The sequence below is a fragment of the Etheostoma spectabile genome, unplaced genomic scaffold, assembly GCF_008692095.1.
Source record: "Etheostoma spectabile isolate EspeVRDwgs_2016 unplaced genomic scaffold, UIUC_Espe_1.0 scaffold00004060, whole genome shotgun sequence".
Taxonomy (NCBI): domain Eukaryota; kingdom Metazoa; phylum Chordata; class Actinopteri; order Perciformes; family Percidae; genus Etheostoma; species Etheostoma spectabile.
The window spans coordinates 1-15,057 of record NW_022603105.1 but is presented as its reverse complement, the minus strand read 5'-3'; the positions used below and the strand labels follow the sequence as shown (position 1 = coordinate 15,057).

Below are 15,057 nucleotides of genomic sequence, written 5' to 3'. Positions count from 1 at the left end.
AATGCTAAAACACAATATTGTTCAGCCCTAACTGACGGTATACTTCAGTAAGCTAGTTTGCCACTTTTATCTTGGGTAATGCCACATGTAAGTATATCTTAGTTTATTTAGATACCCAACATAGGTTATACTACGTACACTGTATAACAATACATTACGTGTTTCTTTATTTCATCTTACATTTTTGCTAGCCTGTTGTGTAGTTATATTGTTTTTACAATTATCTTTGTTTAATAGCTGTGACTCCTTACTATCTAAGTAACTGGTCATTGTGTTTTCTCCCAGTTTCACCCTTTGTAACTCAAATAAACGTGTTACAAGGATCCCAGTCGCCAGTGCTTGATGGTGGAAGGTGTTTAGCTGCTGGTCAGATTGCACTGCGTTACGTACGTGAAGGACAAGACATATTTCATGGTAAGTATTTCCAGGTAATCTCTGCACCTCTAATCTCTGCACCTCTGTTATTCTAATATTACCATGTAATAAATTGAAACAGGCAGTTTTGCATTTTCCACCACTGATTCATGGTTGTTTGACAGTAACTACCAGAAGCATTTCCAGGTAATCACTACACCTCTGTCTTACTACGTAATAAAATAGAAACAGGTAGTTTTGCATTTTCCACCACTGATTCATTGTTTTTATTTCAGAAACTGCCGGAAGCATTTCCAAGTAATCACTACTCCTCTGTTTTTGTATTATTACCATGTAATTAAATCGAAACAGGCAGTTTTGCATTTGGCACCACTGCCTTCTAAATCTCTAGCCATGCGCCATTTCTTGCCTAAAACAATATAACCAACAATTTGTTAAATTAAATTTGATAGATGTAACTCCTTGATGGTCTAATGGCTAGGATTTGGCGCCCTCACCGCCGCGGCCGGGGTTCAATTCCCAGTCAGGGAATGGTCAGGACTTGACAGATACAGATTTAAAAGAGTACGTTTTTGGTTGATTTGTCAAATTCTTCCTCATTAGTTTAACGTTTTAAAGAGTACTGTTGGAGAAAGCCTGCAGAGGTGACGTATCCTCGCCTTTTCCACATGATCGCGTCCAAGTGTGCTGTTCCATGAGCATAAGCAGAGTCTGTAAAAATGTTCACTGTTCTTCCTTTGGCTAGCAGAAGGGCTGCGATCAGAGCTTTTATTTCTGCTTTCTGTGCTGACGCTGGTTGGTTTATTATTCCTGCTTCCAATGTCTGATGTGTTCCATCTGGGTGTTGTTGGACTACTGCATATGATGCTTTGTTAGTCCCATCCTTTGTTTTGTAGCAACATCCGTCTGTGTAGAGCCACATGTCAGCCGACATGTCTGGTACGTTTTCCAGATCTGACCTTATTCTGCTTTCTTGGGCTGCTTCTTCCTCGCAAACATGTGGCACTCCCTGTCTACTCATACTGTTGGCCATGTTTATTCCTTCTGATGAGTAGGTGATGTGCGGTTGGGTACAGGCAGTCTGCAGTTTTGTTCTCCTTGTGGCACTGTATGCAAATTCCTTGCTGGCCAAAAAAGCTGTGACACCATGTGTGGTGTGGATTGTTATTGGATGGCACATTACAATATGTGCTGTTTTGTCAATGGATTTTGCCAGCGCCGCTACATAGCGGGCACAGGTTGTCTGTCCTTTTTCCACTGTATCCAGCCTTGATGAGTGGTACATCAGTACATGTCTGTCTCCCCCTTTTTCTGAAATAAAATGGCATTGAGAAAGCCATTGTTTTCAGAAACATCCATATGAAATGGGAGTGAGTAGTCTGGGGAGGTGAGTGTCTCTGCCCTTGCTAGGGCACTTTTGAGGTCAGAGAAGGCGGCCTCGGCCTCTGTTGTCCATAGGAGGGGGGCGGTGAGACAGCGATGACCAGCAGCAGCCACCAGTTCCCTGAGCGATGTAGTTCTGTTGGTATAGTCAGGGATATGTGAGCGGCTGTATCCTGTGAGGCCCAGAAAAGACAGCATGTCTGCAACTGTGAGGGGAAGCGGGTGATGCAGAATAGCCTGTCTATGGCTGGGAGACACCCCAAGGCCTGCTGATGAAATTTGTCTGCCCAGAAAGAGGACTTGTCTCCTAGCAACTTGTACTTTGTCCCTTTTGACCTTGTAGCCTTTTGAGGCTAGGAATGTCAGCAGTGCCATTGTCTGTTCCACACAGGTGAGGGGATCTGTAGCAGCCAGCAGAAGGTCGTCCACATACTGTATGAGGACCACAGTTGTGGGGAGTTGCAGCTGCAGAAGATGAGATTTGAGGATCCTGTTGAACAGTCCAGGTGAGTCTCTATATCCCTGTGGCAACCTGGAATACGTGTATTGTTGACCATTGAAAGTGAATGCAAAGTACTCCTGTGAGTCTTGGTGTAGGGGCACAGAGAAGAAAGCATTGGCCAGGTCAACCACTGTGAAGTGGGTGAAGGAGGGGTTAAGTGATGTCAAAGAGACATGTGGGTCTGGGACAGGATGCACAGCTGGGACAGTAATGTCATTAATGGGTCTGAAGTCCTGCACCATGCGCCATCCTTTTCCTCCAGCTTTGGGGACAGGTAAAATGGGAGTGTTCCAGGGAGAACGAGTGGGATATATGACACCAGCTTCTAAGAGTCCCTGAATGGTTGGAGCTATGCCTTGGACCTGGTCAGGGGTGAGTCTATACTGTGGTCTGTGAATGACTGTGTGGTGCTGCGGTCTGATTGTAACAGTCACAGGATGTGTTTCTAAGAGTCCAGTGTCATATGGGCCGGTGGTGAACAGATGCTGGGGAAGAGTTAGTAGGGCGGTAGCTGCGCTGGGATGGTCAGTGCAGGGGAGTCCATGTTCTCTGGGGAGTGGGAGAACTTCAGGCAATGTTTTCTCTGTTGTGTGAGGCCCTTTAAAGCACCACATGTCTTCAGCGTCAGTGTCAGCTTTTAGAAGGCCAGGTGTGGAGGTGGGGAGCCATTTAAATGTTAGTGCACGTTTTATCATAGGGCCCAGGGATCTGGCCTGCTGGCCAAATCCTACTGCGAGTGTGACATGCGGGGAAGAAGAGTCCCAGAGTGTGTACCAGTCTTCAGAGGAGTGCGTTAAGACCACAGAAGCAGCCACCCCTTCTTTACCACAATATATGCCTCTGCATAAGAGAAGTGGGTGCTGTCCTTGCATGTTTGTCTCCCAGTCATCTTGATATGGGGTGTCCAGGTCGTCAGCTACATGTAGAGTACAGTGTACTTGTGGGAGTGGGGACATGTAGGGGTGCAGTCTGTATATGGCTGGTTTCAGGATGTTGAATGCATGTTGAATGGAGGGTGTGTCAGGGCCTGTGGGAAGCAGGCGTAACCAATATACATATTGGTGTAGTTCTGACACTGGGGTTGGTGTGAGGGAGAGAATGGTGACTGGGGAATCAGGAGTGGATACTGGAGGAACAGGAGTGACATGAATGCCATCCACATTCATCCATATGCACAGATTCAATTTACACATAAGATCTCTTCCTAATAAATTTACTGGGCATGCAGGGGAAAGCAAAAAAGAATGTGTGTGTGTTTGTGAGTTAAATTCGGTTAACAATGGCTGTGTGAAGTGCTGTAAGATAGGGGTCCCACTGACTCCCATAACTGACTGAGTTTGAGCTGAAGGAGGGAAGTAGGTGGAATTTAGACAGGAGAACGTTGCTCCTGTGTCTGCCAGCATTACATGTGGTTTACCTTGAATAGTAAGGGTAATGAGGGGTTCTGTGGTCAGACCAAAATGAAAATCAGTGGGAGGACACCTTCATTGTGGACCCTGTTGGTCATACCATTGCTGTTGTAGGGCCTGATTAGCGGGGGACAGTGGCCATGGCTCACCGGGGTATGGTTGGGGTGAGGGATTTCTCCCTGGCCCTCTAGGGGGCTGTGCTGGGGGCTCTTGGCATTCTCTTGCATAGTGGCCTTGCTGACCACAGTTGTAGCAAAGGAAGTAGGGCTGAGAGGTCCTTCCTCCAGGCCTGGACCTAGTCATTCCTCCTCCTCTCTGAAAACCTCGCCCTCTTCCTCTTGTGGGCCAATTTTGCTGGCTCGTGTTCGCTGGCCATGGTGGTTGTGGGGGTGGTGGCCAGGAAGCTTGTGCTCTCTGTAAGAGTTGAGTGACTGCTTCCAACACTGGGGCTTCTGACTGTTGGGGGTTCTGTGAGACTGTCATTTGTTTAGCTTTGCTGGGCTTGGGCTTGTTTAATTCTTCCAGTTGTTTCTTTAACAATTGAGTTTGTAGTCTTTTTAATTCATCTTCTTGTTGCTCTGCTCCTTTTTGGTGTTTTGACAGGAAATGACGCACATTCTCGCCCCATGTTGCATCGGTCATTGTTTGCAGGCCTACTACTCCTCCTAACTGTGTCTGAACTGCTGTGGGTAATCCCCCTAGTACCCCATGGCGGAACAGCGCCACTGTGGCGGCGGACTGGTCCCACGGTTCCCTCATAGCACGCTGCCAAATCTTTTTTGCTCTATCTGCATAGGCATCAAAATTTTCATCACTTAGTCTTTTTAAATCATGCCATGCTGCATGATCCCCAACTGTGGGATACATGCGGTGCAGCTCAGCCCAAATGCCAGGGGTTACTGCTGATGCAGGCACTGATGCGGGAACAGTGGGTCCAGCTCCCCCTCTGGTGAGGGCAGCACTAGCTTCATCTGCTCCCATTACTCTACCCAATACTGCTCTGAGATCTCCCAAACACAGCTGCACTCCTGCTGTAAGACTATTGAAAGCTGTGAGGAAATGCTCAGCCCCTTCTGTCAGGGAGGGGAGTTTTGCACACAGAGCATCTAAGTCACCAAAACTGTAAGGGGTGTACATCAACAGTCCTCCTCCTCCTCCTACTGGGCGGAGTGGGCATTGTAGCCCCGCCTCTGGTGTGTGGCGCGTCTGCTCTTCCTCACTGAGCTCATTCACTGTTCGACGCAGCTGCTCTTGCTGCTCTTTTATCTCTCTGAACTCTTTGTTAAGTCTTTCCCTTATTCTAGTTGATCTTCGCAGCATAACTTCGTCAGGGTCCTCGTTGGTAAATTTACCTTTAAATGTGCCTGCTACAAAAACGTCTTGAGGACTTTGTGATCTAGATCTGGGCCTGCGTTTATGTCGTTTTTTAGTCCTTTCCCTAGAGCTAGAGCTTCTGTCTGTTTGCTCACTTTCCCTGCTGCTGTCTGACTGTTCGCTATCTTCCTTACTTCCTGAGTCTTGTGGGGTACTATGGTGAGGTGGACTGGGTCCTTTTACTGACATGTGAAAATGCTCTGGATTTTGTTGGCAAAAAGACGCTGAATATGGGGTACTAGCTTTGCTTGGGCCGGCTGGGACTGTGGCCGCTGGTTGTGGTGGAGCCGCTGCTGCTCCCCCTGACGCTGACTGTACCATTAAATTTAGATAACATTCTAAATCCTGTACCCCTCTAATGCCGGTATCAATGGGTCCTGTGGTACGTCTATTTGTAATGCATTTGGCTGTAAATGGGCAGTTACCACTGGGGCTTGGACTGTGGGTTTTGATGCCGTTGGACCTGTATACGGCGGCGGTGGAGCGGAAATTCTTAGGTTTCTTATGTCTGGATAAAAAGGGTTTGTTGGCGGGGGCGCCTCAGCGGGCAGCGGGGTTTTCTCTGCGCTAGCGGTTTTATTCTGTTCAGCTTCTGTCTCAGTTTTTGGTGAACTTTTGTCATCTTGTTTTGTCAATCCCAATTGTTTCTGTATTGCATTTGTCATTTTCAACCCCACCCCATATTTCTCTTTCTGCGCTTCATACTCCTTCTGCTTTGGTTTAGTCAATTTAAACCATTTTTTTTCTTTTCCTCCTCTGCCTGCCTTTCCGCATACTCCAACTTACTTTTTTCATACTTCACTATTTCATTCACTTTCTCCGGGGACGGCGCCCCTTCTCCCTCAATCCATCCTCCTCTCTCCCATTCTTTCACAATCTCTTTTGCTACTTTCTCCTCTCCTTTATTGCCATACTTTTTCACTGCCCCTACTAACACTTTACCATAAGGGGTCGTCATTTTACAACAAATAAGCAGTGAGAAAAAATCCAACAAGCCAAACCACAACAAAAATCACACATGCAACAACAAACAACTTTTTCATTAAGACTCCATCTAGAGCCTTTTTATGTACATCTCTATAATCTTTACAACTTAAAAAGTGACCTCTCACTCCTTTGCACAAATACACTCGCGGTGGACTCGTAATATTACAATGACAATCTGTTAACTGCAATTCTTTTTCAGGTTGTTCACACAGAACCAAGGGTGGCAATTCACAATCACTCATCTGAACTATCTGTCCTTAGCAGTCTCCTACCTCGTCAACCATCTGGACGTATATTCCTCTGACTATTTGTCCCTTTTCCTCTCCTACCGCCACCCGTATTATTCAACAATTCTCTCACAACTCTCTAGTTGTTTTTCTCTGTTTAATCACATCACATGCCCCAACATTTTATCTGTTTGTATCCCTTTAATTACAGCACATTCAATCAATACTTTTCGCTTAAAACAACACTTACGACAGTTGAAATGTGATCACATCAATTTAGTTTTCAGCCAATAACAGAATTTTGATTTTAAACAGGCTTCTGCTTACCTTTTTGTTGAGAGCTCTCAGTGATCACACCAACGAATCGCAGTATCGCCGCTCAGTCCCCTTCACGGGCTGCGGGATGTCAGTCCGGTGGCTGAGCTGAACCGGACCGTGGACACAATGCCAAGGTCCAGTTGGATTCTCCTGTCCAATTACGTTATCACGTCCGGGGTCACCAAATTTGTTGGAGAAATCCTTCTATAAACTGACAACTGACTCCATGATGAATTAACACAGCGTTTATTCTTGTGGTCAACAGATGAAATGCGTTTCCGGGCAGTTAAACGTGCACGGACCTGATGGAAACTTGTCTAGTACAGAGGTTCCCAAAAAGGCACTTAAACAATAGCGTGCTCAGGGTTATATTGGTTCCCCTTGTGGGGCCTGATTGGTCAGCTATACTGTTGCTGGGGTACAATCCCTGCTCTGCCTCTTCCTTCTTGCCTGTCTATTATTTTCAGTTATCATTTACTTCACAAGACAGCTATGTTCACTCCCTTCTTAGTTTGTACGTCCTGTTCTCTGAGTTATCAGACCGTCCTCGAACTTCAGTGTCCTTGGCCTCACCATCTCCTCTTCTCGTGCTCACTGTAGCTTATCTGACTAAGATAGCCCTTCCTGTTCTCTCCCTCCTAGCCGTACCCCAGCTGCAAAGCATAATGTATAATATGTCACACACACACACACTCTTATTTAGTCTTTGGTTAATTCAGCATATACTTTAAGCCAGCTTTTACGTGGCCGTTCCTGAGTGCCCTGTTCATCACCACCTCAGTCATTGTATTATTTTCCCACAGTACCATTTCCTTTAAATCAGACCCCGACAGAGGATGTATCCTTTTGTCATCATTGATGGGTCATAAACACTTCATCTGCCTCCATCTCAGTAACAATTCAAGCAGTAACTAAACCCCTAACCAACATTTTTAACTGAAAACCAATGTATGTGAGTGTCAAGTAATGTTATTGTTGGATTCAGGTCCAAATTTTGACATTTTAGCGCAATGCAAAGGTGCATAACAGTTTTTTTTTCTACATACCTGGAGCGATGCAAAGCAGGGGTGGCCAACTAGTCAAGGAACAGCAAGAGACTTGGTATTTAAGAATACAAACTGACTATGTGACAGATGTGTAATCTGTCATGGCCTTCCTTCTGAAGCTCTAGCCAGGCGCCATTCCTCGCCTAATACAATATGAGTCATTCCAGTAAGTGAAAAGAAAACTCACATCTACAAAGATAAATTTGAAAGATGTGACTCCCTGATGGTCTAGTGGCTAGGATTCGGCGCTCTCACCGCCGCGGCCCGGGTTCGATTCCCGGTCAGGGAATGGTCAGGACTTGAGAGACTCAGGTATGATGTTTGAAAGAATAAGTTCCTGGACTTGATTTTCATCTGTCAAATTCTTCCTCATTAGTTTAAATGAACTGACAACATCAGTTATATGACTTACAGTTCTCAAAGACGCACACAATCTCAACTGGTTATCCTTTAGACAGCTAGTCTCTTTTTCTTTTCTCTCACTTTTTGTCTCTGTCTGGCCTTATGTATTTGCTTGTATTACATCAAGTGACCTGCATACCAATGACCGTAAAGATTAATATGTACAGTACATGGTTTTCAGAACTGTACCTTCAGATAAAGGTAAGGCCACTTGGGTTATCTTTGAGCTGCTCTTTATTCACCTGCAGAATGATAAACCCTAGAGTTGGCTCACTCCAGATTATTTAAGCATCAAACGTCCCTGGGTGGACTTGAACCACCATCCTTTCGGTTAACAGCCGACTGCGCTGACCTATTGCGCCACAGAGACTGCATATATCTGATGTTTTTTTTATTTCTGATTCTGATGTAGAGATGGACAAACGACTCAAAAGCATAATACTTCTTGCCGTGACATAACAAGAAACAGTAAAAAAAGAGGTCGGCGAGATAGAGTTCAAGACCCTTTTTTCAGGACACCCAAACTTTGTCGCTCAATATGGCAGGAATTCTATGCATCCAGGGCCAAGTGTTTTACCATTTCATCCACTACGGGCCCCTAAGGAAGTTAACATGTGTTGACAATAAAGATGCTCACAAAACGCTGCACTTGGAATTGCGTTTCTCATGCACATTCATGTCCTCTTAAATACAAAGAACTGCTAAGTTCTTTATTCCCAATATCAACTCTTAGACATTAGTTCCAAATGAAAATACTAGTTGTCAGAAGTGGGATTTGAACCCACACCTCCAGTGGAGACTGCGACCTGAACGCAGTGCCTTGGACCGCTCGGCCATCCTGACTGATACAACAGATCTTCAGTAGGACCTGTCTCAAAAATTATTATATAGTAAATTAAACATGTCATGATATAGTAGGTTCTCAGTCATGAGAACCTGCTATATCATGACGTGTCTGACGGGGCGCTACCTATACCATCCAAAGACTGAGACTGCAGCAATATGTTCAATGCCCGTATATGTTTAATGTATTCATATTTTTGTTATTTTCACAATGTTTATTCTTCTCATCGGGTAGGATTGCATTTTTCTTAGGCGGCATATTCCCCTGGGCCTGGTGGTATCTGGCTGCACCAGAGCACCTGGGATGTCAGGCTTTAAATCCCCACCTCTGAAAAGTGCCGCTTCTTAGCCGGATTATGTCTGGCCATGTCATAAATAATAGAGGCGAGGCCTCAAAACTGAGAATATATTGGGGCGTGATATTTAAATTACAATCGTTTCCAGCCGCTGCATTTATCAATGTACGATTATTCTTACGCTCTGATTGGTGTGAAACGAACGTTTCATGAATCTCACGTGAAGCCTGTCGTACGTTAGGTTAATAAATGAGGGCCATTAGCTCTAAGGATGTGCTTCAATACATAACTGAAGTAGACACACTAATGAGTAGCACAATGGTGCAATCTGTTTATCTTGTCATAAGCTAAAGCCTTTTCCCAAGCTGACTACCACCATCATTGAATTATCATTTCTTTTGTTGTGGTCATATTCTCGCATTTCCTTCAACCTTTGCACACGGTCTTTTGTCCTGGCCTTTCATGGGGTCATGACAAAGCATCTAGGGTCAATTTTAGCCTTTGTGTGAGTACATAGGTTTCCAGATACATTGTTTTTGTGAAGATTGACGACCAAATTGTTAGTTTTTCTGAAATTTTGCGAACCATTACAATACCTTTCATAGCCTCGTTGGCGCAGTAGGCAGCGCGTCAGTCTCATAATCTGAAGGTCGTGAGTTCAACTCTCACACGGGGCAGGTGTTTTAAAAAACACTACTGCTGCTGAAAATACAGTGACAGGTGGTTGAACACTGGCACAAGCAAATGAATGGAATTTGTCATTCTTTGGTTATTTCTGAGATTGATACAATGAAAGGAATTATTTAAGAGTGGTAGCAAACCAATGAAAACATATGTGTTATGTCCTTGGACATACTATCCAAGAAGGGAGATGAGTACAGAGATTTGGGTGCTAGCAAGATGGACGTAGGTTGCCCATTGTTCATTTAGACTTACCAGCAACATTGTTATGATACAAACCTGCTTGAAAAACAGTCACAATTCTTTTTAAAGACTTGTGCATGGAACACATGGTATGATAGTGTCTGAATTGGTCCATGTCCATACAGGTATGTCAAATGGACAACTCATCTAGCAGAGTTTGCAACTGTACACCTGAACGGGACTTGAACCCTGGACCCTCAGATTAAAAGTCTGATGCTCTACCGACTGAGCTACCCAGGCTTCTAAATCAGAGGACTGTGGGAAAAACAATCTCCTGAACTACAAATTAAAGTGCAAGTAAATGAAGACCAAAAAGCTGTTGCAATGATCACGGTCTTCTGGACAGCAGGAGGGTAGACCATAATTTGCACATTGCCTGAGAACACCAAATGTTATTGCACAAACTGGTTGAAAATTAGCTAAATTGACCAAAACGGTAAAAAGCTCAAAGTCCCAATTCATCATGGCCACTTGCAGATTGTGAACATCCTGCAAACCTGCATGGCAGATGACGATAGCGAGCACTTCATACATATCCCAGAATCAAGCTGTTGCCTTACCAGGGACTTGAGCTGTGGTTTTCTTTTTTGCTCAAAACGTTGACAGCCTAATGCAATTTTATGGCTATAGACAAGTAAACTTTATTGCTGGTGGGTGCAAAAAAAACAACTCTCCCTCTGGTTCCGCTTCTATACTCTTAGTGTTAACAGTTAGTAAGACCCAGAACCATAGAGATACAAAAGGCATGTTTAATGAGTGCGGAGGGGTTCAAACACTGGTGTAGACAGGTGGCTGGTCGGCGTGAGGGAGGAAGGCAGCTCGGAGGGACAACGGATGGATCTAAGGAGAGGCAGAGTTAGTACTAGAATACAACAACAAACAACAACACAGGCGCAAATGACTAGGAGCCCAGTTACCACAATAGTGCATGTAATGATCTGGCGTTGAAGAGGCGGTCAGCCCGGGTTTATGTATTGCAGTGGGTGATGAGTGATGAGGAAATGCTGAGAGGATGACGGAACGTAGATGGAAAGCCACGCCTCTAGATCCCCTGGAACGCCCTCACGGCAAGACAGACAAGACACACAGAAGAAAGGGAAGACACGACAAAGGTTGGGGAATGCACCAGACCACAACACTTTGCCCTCGTGACAAGAAAAATGCACCAGATGACCTTCTATCCAAGCAGGGAGATGAGTACAGAGATTTGGGTGCTAGCAAGATGGACATAGGTTGCCCATTGTTCATTTAGACTTACCAGCAACATTGTTATGATGCAAACCTGCTTGAAAAACAGCCACAATTCTTTTTAAAGACTTATGGATGGAACACAAACAATATGTCAGTATCTGAAGTGTTCAAGAACTTCAACTCTACACCTGAACAGGGACTTGAACCCTGGACCCTCAGATTAAAAGTCTGATGCTCTACCGACTGAGCTACGCAGGCTTCTGAAGCTACGCAGGCTTCTGAAGCTACAAAAATAATCTCCTGAACTACAGATTGAAGTTTAAGTAAATGAAGACCATTAAGCTGTTGCCATGATCACGGTCTTCTGGACAGCAGACCGTGGTCCGTATGGTCTGGATGGTAGACCATAATTTGCACAATGCCTGAGAACACCAATTGTTATTGCACAAACTGGTTGAAAATTGGCTAAATTGACCAAAACGGTTAAAAAGCTCAAAGTCCCAACTCATCATGGCCACTAGCAGACTGTGAACATCCTGCAAACCTGCATGACAGATGACGTTAGCGAGCACTTCATACATATCACACAATCAAGCTGTTGCCTTATCAGGGACTTGAGCTGTGGTATTCTTTTTCGCTGAAAACGTTGATAACCTATTGCAATTTGTGGACAAATAAACTTTATTGCTGGTGAAAACAATAAAACAACTCTCCCTCTTGATCCGCTTCCTCTTGACGGGAAAAATCCACCAGATGACTTGCCATCCAAGCAGGGAGATCAGCACAGAGATTTGGGTGCTATAAAGATGGATGTAGGTTGGCCATTGTTCATTTAGAGATAGCACCCGCATTGTTATGATGCAAACCTGCATGAAAAACAGCCACAATTCTTTTTAAAGACTTGTGCATGTTACTTACATGATACAACAGTGTCTGAAAGTGTTCAGAATTGCCAAAGTGTACAACTCATCCAGCTCATCCAGAACTCGGCCAATTTTGCTCAATTTGGCCTTAATTGTTTCTGGACATCTGTTCTTTTTAAACAGTTAAAAAGCAGGCCGGTTAGCTCAGATTGTTTGAGTGTGGTGCTAAAAATGCTAAGCACCGGCAGACACTTTAGGGGTACTAAAATCGCCAAACCCTACGCCCAAGATCATCTGTATCCACCTTTTTTATGCACAAATTGGCCATCAGCGCAAAACAAGTCTCAATCTCTATAGCTCTACTTTCCACGTCTTTTGTAGCAAGGCCAAAAACATACAGTTGTAAGGTTGTCTACTCAGTAAGTGCAAATATGAGTCACAGGTAACTAATGTGCCTAGCATTCAATCTATTTCTTCACCAAAAGCTAACTGGCCACCTAATTAGTCTGCCTTTTTTACAAATGTTACCTTGCGCTTGAATTTCAGATAAACCGTGGCAATTCAGATTTGGAAATATTCCTTTTTTTTTGCAACCATGTGGCCTTATTGACAAGGTGTCTGACTTCGGCTCAGAAGATTGAGGGTTCGAGTCCTTTCGTGGTTAGAAGCTCCTGTCTACTTCCAGATATAGAATGGGAGCATGTAGCATCTTGGCTTGGATTCCCATGTCTTTTTTGCAAGGCCGAAAACATATGCAGTCCCTACAAACCATACACAACCAGGTAGCCCATCCAGAACTGGCCCAATTTTGCTTGATTTCGCCTGGTTTGTTTCCGGAAATCTTTCTTTTTCAAACACTTAAAAAGCAGGCCGGTTAGCTCAGATGGTTTGAGGGTGGTGCTAATAATGCTAAGCACTGGCAGACACTTTAGGGGTAATAAAATCACCAAAGCCTACACTTAAGATCATCTGTTTCCACCTTTTGTTTGCACAAATAGGCTATTTACGCAAGTGAAGAAGTTCTTGTATCTCAAAGGCATATGAGGTTGCATACAGATGGAGAGACGGAGGAGGAGAGAGGTACCTAGTGCATCATGGGAAGTCCCCCGGCAGTCTAGGCCTATAGCAGCACAACTAAGGGATGGTTCAGGACTCACCCAAGCCAGCCCTACCTATAGGATTTATCAAAGAGGAAAGTCTTAAGCCTACTCTTACATGTGGAGATGGAGTCTGCCTCCTGAACCCAAACTGGAACCTGGTTCCACAGGAGAGGAGCTGAACACTCTGGCTCCCATTCTACTTTTTGAAAACCTGCTCTTTACTCGCTTTGTCCCACATCCTCTGAACGCTTAGCTAACTAAATGACTTAATTTGGCCTGTAATTGTTGCTTTTTCATCTTTGTTGTGATCGTTGTGTGCCTACAATAGCACACATGTGGATATTATAAAAGAAACTGCCTAGCAAACCCTTGCAACACTTTTGAAGGTTCCATGGTGTAATGGTTAGCACTCTGGACTCTGAATCCAGCAATCTGAGTTCAAATCTCAGTGGAACCTGTTTTTAAGTTTCATGTATGCTTCGGTTGAAGTTAAGTGTAATATCTTGTTTGTGTTGTAGTATCTATAGAGATTTGTGGTGTAGTATGGAACCATTGTCCTGTCTTTTGTGTATTATGAAACTTATTGCCGTCTGTCTTGGCAGGACTCCCTGGAAGAAGAGTTACTGTTGCTCAATGGGATTGTTCCTGGTTAAATAAAGGTTTAATCAAAATAAAATGAATCTGTAATATGTCCAAACATTCCTCTCTTCATTACTGACATACTGGAAGTCAGCCATGTTTAAATGGATACTCTCCAGTTATTGTTGTTTGGTAGATTAGACACAGTAGATAAAAAAATAAAATAAAATAAAAAACTAAGGATAGCAGAACAGAAGAGATGGGTCTTCAATATAGGATTTGTAATGTAGCAAAATACAATCCTTCACCTTAAAATCAAGTACATTTTAAAAGATACTTGAAAATACACAACAAACTGCTCATTACAGTAGCGTAAGTAATGTATTTCCTTATTTTCCACCTCTGCCAATACCTCACTGTCCAGTGTGTATTAAATGTCCAAACTGAGTGAACAATGTGGAATGTCCCTCACCAGATATACGTATAAAGGGATGTCTTTCTTCTACAACTGTGTTACTTCTTGACATTAATAGAATAATTCTACAACGTATGAATTTCTGGTGTTGATGTGCATTTGATCCGATGACGCCGTGACATCTTCATAACTTCAGAGTCAGAGAGACGTCAGAACCTGTCCAACCTGTTCCCAGAGCCAGTCAGTGTGAGAGAAGTCCCCATCAGATGATGGAGTTCTACTATCTGTCCACTAGATGGAGCTAACTGACCATCTAATGAGCTAAAGATCAGCAGCTTGTACAGCAGCAGGTATCTCTCCAAGTGGCCTCCATGTGACATACATCAACGTATACGTTGTACTTTTAGCTGTTAATACTTACTACCTTGATACTTCCTCCATAACAGCCCCTGTTTCTCATGTGGCCCCTTGGAAAATGAATTGCCCCCCCCCCCCCTTTCCCTAGGACAACGTATATAGGAGGCTGGCTAAATTATTCACATACGTCTGCTCATACGGGCTGTTTAGGTGTGAAGAAGCTAGCTTCTAGTCTGGGCTGGGAACATTAGCTGTAGAAGCTAGCTGCTAGTCTGGGCCTACCCTAGTTAGCGGAGCATCTGTTCCCTGGAATGTTGTTGTTTCTTCAGTTTTTTGGAGCTGGCACAGCATCGTGAAAACGTTGATCTACTGTCAGCTGTTGTCAGAGGACGCAGGGGAGGGAAACAAGAACTAAAACTCTCAAAACCAAAACTGCAGATCGCTCACTGACAGTCATGAAGTCGTT

General features: G+C 44.1%; 5 non-coding genes across 5 annotated transcripts; 3 read left to right on the top strand and 2 right to left on the bottom strand.

The window, feature by feature from the left end:
• The first annotated feature begins 7,838 nt into the window (after positions 1–7,838).
• Positions 7,839–7,910, top strand: trnae-cuc (transfer RNA glutamic acid (anticodon CUC)). The gene has a single exon. It is a non-coding gene; the product is annotated as a tRNA-Glu (tRNA).
• A 409-nt stretch (positions 7,911–8,319) lies between these two features.
• Positions 8,320–8,393, bottom strand: trnan-guu (transfer RNA asparagine (anticodon GUU)). The gene has a single exon. It is a non-coding gene; the product is annotated as a tRNA-Asn (tRNA).
• A 390-nt stretch (positions 8,394–8,783) lies between these two features.
• On the bottom strand, positions 8,784–8,866 carry trnal-cag (transfer RNA leucine (anticodon CAG)). Its single transcript has one exon. It is a non-coding gene; the product is annotated as a tRNA-Leu (tRNA).
• Positions 8,867–9,766: 900 nt separating this feature from the next.
• Positions 9,767–9,839, top strand: trnam-cau (transfer RNA methionine (anticodon CAU)). The gene has a single exon. It is a non-coding gene; the product is annotated as a tRNA-Met (tRNA).
• A 3,786-nt stretch (positions 9,840–13,625) lies between these two features.
• trnaq-cug (transfer RNA glutamine (anticodon CUG)) lies at positions 13,626–13,697 on the top strand. Its single transcript has one exon. It is a non-coding gene; the product is annotated as a tRNA-Gln (tRNA).
• The last annotated feature ends 1,360 nt before the right edge of the window (positions 13,698–15,057 follow it).